The sequence below is a fragment of the Austrofundulus limnaeus genome, unplaced genomic scaffold (assembly GCF_001266775.1).
Source record: "Austrofundulus limnaeus strain Quisiro unplaced genomic scaffold, Austrofundulus_limnaeus-1.0 Scaffold27, whole genome shotgun sequence".
Taxonomy (NCBI): Eukaryota; Metazoa; Chordata; class Actinopteri; order Cyprinodontiformes; family Rivulidae; genus Austrofundulus; species Austrofundulus limnaeus.
Genome location: NW_013952429.1, coordinates 2,635,824 through 2,641,286, shown reverse-complemented (window position 1 = coordinate 2,641,286; position 5,463 = coordinate 2,635,824). Strand labels below are relative to the sequence as shown.

The window sequence follows — 5,463 nt, the reverse complement described above, 5'->3', positions numbered from 1 at the left end:
GGCGGGGGGTCATTGGACGTCTGCAGCATTTGGTCGTCATGCATGCCTTTAAATCACAGATATGTGTGTGCGAGCCTGTAATTGTCTGCTTAACCCACCACATTGTTTGCAGTTTTACAATGGCTTTTGTGGCTTTTTTCTTTGAGGACGGCAACCCACAGGGACAATCGAGCTGCCGGGTCCGAGCTGCCGTGGCGTGCCGTGGGGCTGACGTGGCTGCACAAAGAGATCACAGTCAGCAGAGGTCAGCATAAAGTAGACAGATTTACAATCATCATTCGGACAGATGGCAGGGCCAGAGCTGCTTCTGATGTCAGAGCTTCCAGCGGGAGAAGTTGGTTGGAGTGAGCTTTTGTTTTAACGCACGTGTAAGGACGGGTTCTTTTCACTTATTTATAGTTTGGCCACTGGAAGGCTTATCAAACCACATCTCCACTCATTTCTAACCACGAGGCAGAAACGAACACGGTTCACGGCTCGTTTATGTACCGTTTGTCTGATTGTGTGAAATGGAATGCAGATTTCTGGGAGGGGACTTTCTGGGTGGGTGGATGTAGTGGGGGGCGGGGGGACTTTGTGGGGTCATCTCAATTTGCCAGAAGGTGGAGAGGTGGTGGTGGTGGTGGTGGTGGAGGGGTTGATCCCAAGTTAATCCATCACTCACTGGCTCTCATGGTGCACTAAAGTGGGGTGAGGGGCTGAGGCCGCATTTTCTCTCCTTCTCGTTTCACACTCATCCTGCACAAGCAGTGCTTTCTCAGACCCCAAATAAATAAATAAATAAATAAATAAATAATATATAGTACAAATAAATAAATAAATAATATACAGTTCAAAGCAATGAAGTGTCTTTCTTTGCTCCTTTTTTCCTCTCTAGCATCTCAAAATAAGGAATTTAAACTGCAAGAAATACCAGATAACTTTTTTTGTGCTTTTGTTACAGAAATTTGGGCTGATAAATAATGATCAGAAGTCAAATTTTGAAGGTTCAGAAGCTAATGCAACAATTTTAGTCACATTAAAGATGAACATTATTAACTTGAAACTGATGGTTTTAATTTCATCAGGCCTCAGTGCACTTCTTGTCACAAGTGTGCATAATTTAATACCAACTTTTTTTTAATTTATAGATGTCTTTGGAAATTTCATTCAAACCGGACTGAGAGTTTTGCAACAACTAATTTTTCCTCCTTTGCTCGACACGTTTTCTCCCCTTTACACCCACCGCTGCCTCTGGGACAATGCAGCCAATTAATTAACGTTGGTGTCCAGCCGAGAGCACGGAGAGCCTAGAAAGCCCTGACATCAGCTGATTTAGCTCCTGTGTTAGGCCCATTATGGAGAGCCTTTAGAGAAAGAGAGGCTTTGCTTAAGGGCTGACCTTGTGTGAGCTAAAGAAAACCAGAAGAAGACAGACAGCAGCTCTTGACTGAGCGTGCTCCTGGTGAGGGCTGTTTCAATGCTTTTCCTCTGCTGCTTGTGGTTGGAGAATGAGAGGAGTGGTAATGTGGGATGTGAGCTGGTTGCAGTGGTGCAGTGTGAGGACACCCCCCCCCACACACACACACACACACACACACCCCATGCACGCACTCCTGCAGCTGACTAAATCATAAGGTTCCCGTGTGATTCCCGTCTTTGCTTTTCATAACAAAGGACCCATATCGCTGGGAAGTGACAAAGCAAACAAATGGGGCTAATTATGGGGTTGATAAGGACGTTGGAAGGAAATGGGGTCGTTTCTGATAATATTTTTGTTATGAGATGAGCATGTGTGGTACAAATTAATTTCCAAAAGGAGTCTTTTTKTCTGCTTTTTCCCCTGAAGCTGAAACCTGGACTTGTTTGACATTGAGAAAAAGTTCACTCTGTCTTTTTTTTTAACTCTAAAAACAAAAATATACGATCAAATGCCAGATCTGTATTGATATTTAGATTTTTACCTACRATAAAGACTTTTACCCCATTTCAGCCTTCCATAGTATTTATTTATTTTTTGACTTTACTTTTATTATTATTCTCTGCACAGTCAGGTCAAGTTGTTGGCTTCAGATGAAAGCTGGGTTGGAAAATGAGGACTAACCAATGCAAGATGATTGTCCTGTCTCCCAGAAGAGACTAAAAGTCTGGGCTAAAGAAAAAGACAGCTGGACAGAGTAATGGATGGAGATAGGGTTTTCCTCTTTATTTTCTATTCTTGGATTTTTTTTCTATGGATTTTTCTCAGCACTTTTTCCTAATTGTTACTTTCACCAGTTGTGTCTTGAAGAGAAGAGATGTTGGTGGATTTCTGGATGGTGTTTTAAGATTTAGGTTTAGGTTTTGATTTAAACAATTGATCAGTCTTATATGACCTCAGCTGTGTATTTCTGTCAACTTTACAGATATATGGATAGCGTATGGTTAGGGTATGAGGTGGTCTGTGGCAGATTTGTATCAGAAAACACTGCCATCAATTTAATTCGTCAAAAACAAACGATACAATGTGATGCTATTTGGCACTTTTATCACATTAAAATGTGACTCAACATGAGTTTAAATCAACACATTGAGTTTTAATGCAATAAATGTCAACAAAACACAATTAAATATGACTTTAGTATTAAAGCCTTCCACTTTGTGTGCAAAAACAGAATTTTATTTATACACARATAAATCAACAATAAATTGAAAATCTTCATGATGCATTTACATCTTTACATCCTGACAGACATTCACCTTAGTTTCATGGTTTTTATGGTTGCAATAAYTAACTCTTTTTGATAATTGTTTAAATTACCTGCTGAAAAAAAATGTCATTATAGTGTTAGGCAAAATCACATCTTGTGCAATATCAGAAAAACAGTCAACAACTAGACATGGGTTTTTACGATATAAAAACAAGCGTGCATTGCCATGTAGCATGGCTTTGCCTGCAGCATTGGACTTGCAGAATGACCTTTGAACAAGTTCAAATGTGTTTTCTATACCAGCTTGTGCCTGTCACATCAGCAGGTGTTTGTARTTAAGGTAATTGAGTGACAAKATGAAGTTGGAAGAGATTTGTTGTTAAAGTTGCATTAGCTGGTTTTTGAACCCTGATCTCCCACATGAAAGTCCATGACATAGACCATTAGACCAATGGAGCTTTGGCAGAAGGTGGCGGCAGGGGTTGGTTTGTTTGTGTGCAGAAAGAGGCCACATTGCCAATGCAATTGTTGACACAGAAATGCATAATATTAAAACAATAGAGTAATATTAGGACAATATTTTAGTAAAACATCAAAACACAATCATAATAGTATTGTAATCACTGAACTACTGAGTTTAAATATTATGGTTCAATACTGAGTATATACAGCAAGGGGCAGTATTGGACCAATACAAGGCTCCATTGACTGACATTATATGATTTTAAACATTAATATTTCAAAAAGTATAAGTTGTGCAGGCACCAAAAGGCATAGCCATCATTTGGCACATGAGCTTTACAGATATAAATTACAATGGCAGCTCTAGGACAAAGTATGCAGGAGGAGAAGCGTGCCAAAGTGAACATGACTTGCATGGGAAATGAATCACAATAGTGTGCATTGCATTGGCAATGCACACTGATTAATATCAACCACTTTGCAATTACTGCAATTAGTGCCACGTGATGACATATTCTTGTGTCCGACACCGTCGCTATCTGTGTGATCCCAGTGGTGGGAGGCAGCGTGGAGCAGCTAACGCTAACCCTAAGAATTTGTTTAATCACCTGAAACAGACCCAAACTGGGGTATGAGGAAAGCCAGAAAATGTGGCTGCATGCGAGTCAATTATTATCTATTAATCATRTTTATTGTTATCAGCTGAATGCCACAATTATTCATGATAAGTTTTATGCCAATATTATGAAACACTAATTTAGTGTCTGAATGAGGTTTTTGTGAGAATGCAAACATCAGATTGGACTTTGTGTGGAGTTTATTCCACCTGATCCAACTAGAGTTTGCAAAACAAACTGATTTGTGAAAAGCAGGMGTTTAACATTATGCAAAGTTTTACAGTTTGGTTAATAATAGAAAATTACAATAAATCATCCAGTTAAGCTGAACTGAACTCTCAGCAGAGCTGACGTCCGTCCAGCTGACTGCTCCTGAACAAATGTTGTTTTCTCTTATTAAAGGTAATTTGAAAAGTCYCGGTAGAAAACTTTTTTCTTTTTTATAAATTCTAGTGGTGCTTTCATAAATGATTTAGAATGTTTGCATTTCTCCAGACCATCATGAGAGATGACAAAAGATAATTTAATGTTGAGACAAAGAGGGAAAACTGTCCAACACAAGATCCAAACTCAGGCCGCCAAGAAACGATTTATTTTAATAAAACACATCAAGGACACAGCGAGCAGGAAACTCTTGAAATGAACAAGGAAGGAAATGAAAACAAGACTTGACACGAGGACATGAAAATCTATAGAAACACCTGGAATCATCATGAATAATGAGGAAGTAAATGTCTGACATGGAATCAACAAACTAAGACCTGGTGGGTGATATGCTCAAGATAAGACAAATAGTTTCTGCAGACAAACTCCACTTCTTTTCAAAAAAGTTACACTTTTAACACAGTTTACATCACAACATCCAGTACGTCACTGCTTACAGTTTCCTCTCAAATCCACTCATCAAAACTCTCATTAACCTCCACTGGACGTGAAGTTAGAAGTTTCCCTTCAAAACTGGACTTTTCTTCCTCTTTTATTCCGTAGCGTCTGTCGCATGACGGCCACTGCCTGCAGAAATCACAGAGCTGCACGCTGGAAACCTTCAGAGGGGAAAGATGGTGTTAGATTTCCGAGCGGGACGTCCAAAGTGGCGAGAGGGGAAATTAAATTAACTCAGAGCTCTGATAATAAACAAGGTCAGCGAGAAAATAAAGAGTGAAGCGATCACAAACAAAGATAGTGGGGGAAAAAAAGGCACAGACTGCTTCGATTTAAGGGAAAGAAAAGCAGCAGTTCATGTTTGAGTTGCCACCCAAGGCAGGTGACCTCATAGGAAATGACACCTAGCTTGGCAAGCACAGAGGATTTGAAAATCTATCTCAGTCACTTTTTGTTATCAGCAGCTGTGAGCTGCACTAAAGGATATTATTATGTGTTTTATTTGCCTTTTTTTTAACCACCAGATGATTTTTTTGAAATCRGACTCAACAGCTGAGTTGCATATCTGACCAGTTCAAGCACCAATAAAARTGATACGCATGCACGCACATGTTCKTCTCACACTCTGAAAGGTCCAACTCTGTTTGGCCTCTTGCTCCTGATTTAGATTAAACCCAAACTCGCTTCAACCTTTTCCAAGAAAAATAAAAGATGCAGGAGCTGCAGCGACAGCGGTGATGGCTGCTGGCGTCGCGGTCCGTTTGTGACCCACTGCAGACAGAACCCAGAATACATTGAGTGTTCCAAAGACAAATTATTTCACCCTGTGAATG

The 5,463-nt window shown here is 39.9% G+C and overlaps 1 protein-coding gene and 1 long non-coding RNA gene across 6 annotated transcripts in view; one reads left to right on the top strand and one right to left on the bottom strand.

Moving 5' to 3' along the window:
- Positions 1-5,463, top strand: part of ntn1a (netrin 1a) — a 60,233-nt gene that overhangs the window by 13,679 nt on the left and 41,091 nt on the right. The gene's annotated exons all lie outside the window — the stretch shown is intronic.
- Positions 4,314-5,463, bottom strand: part of LOC106515276 (uncharacterized) — a 5,172-nt gene continuing 4,022 nt past the window's right edge. Inside the window, exon 2 of the long non-coding RNA XR_001309980.1 lies at positions 4,314-4,791. This is a non-coding gene — a long non-coding RNA (uncharacterized LOC106515276). The remainder of the gene's footprint in view (positions 4,792-5,463) is intronic.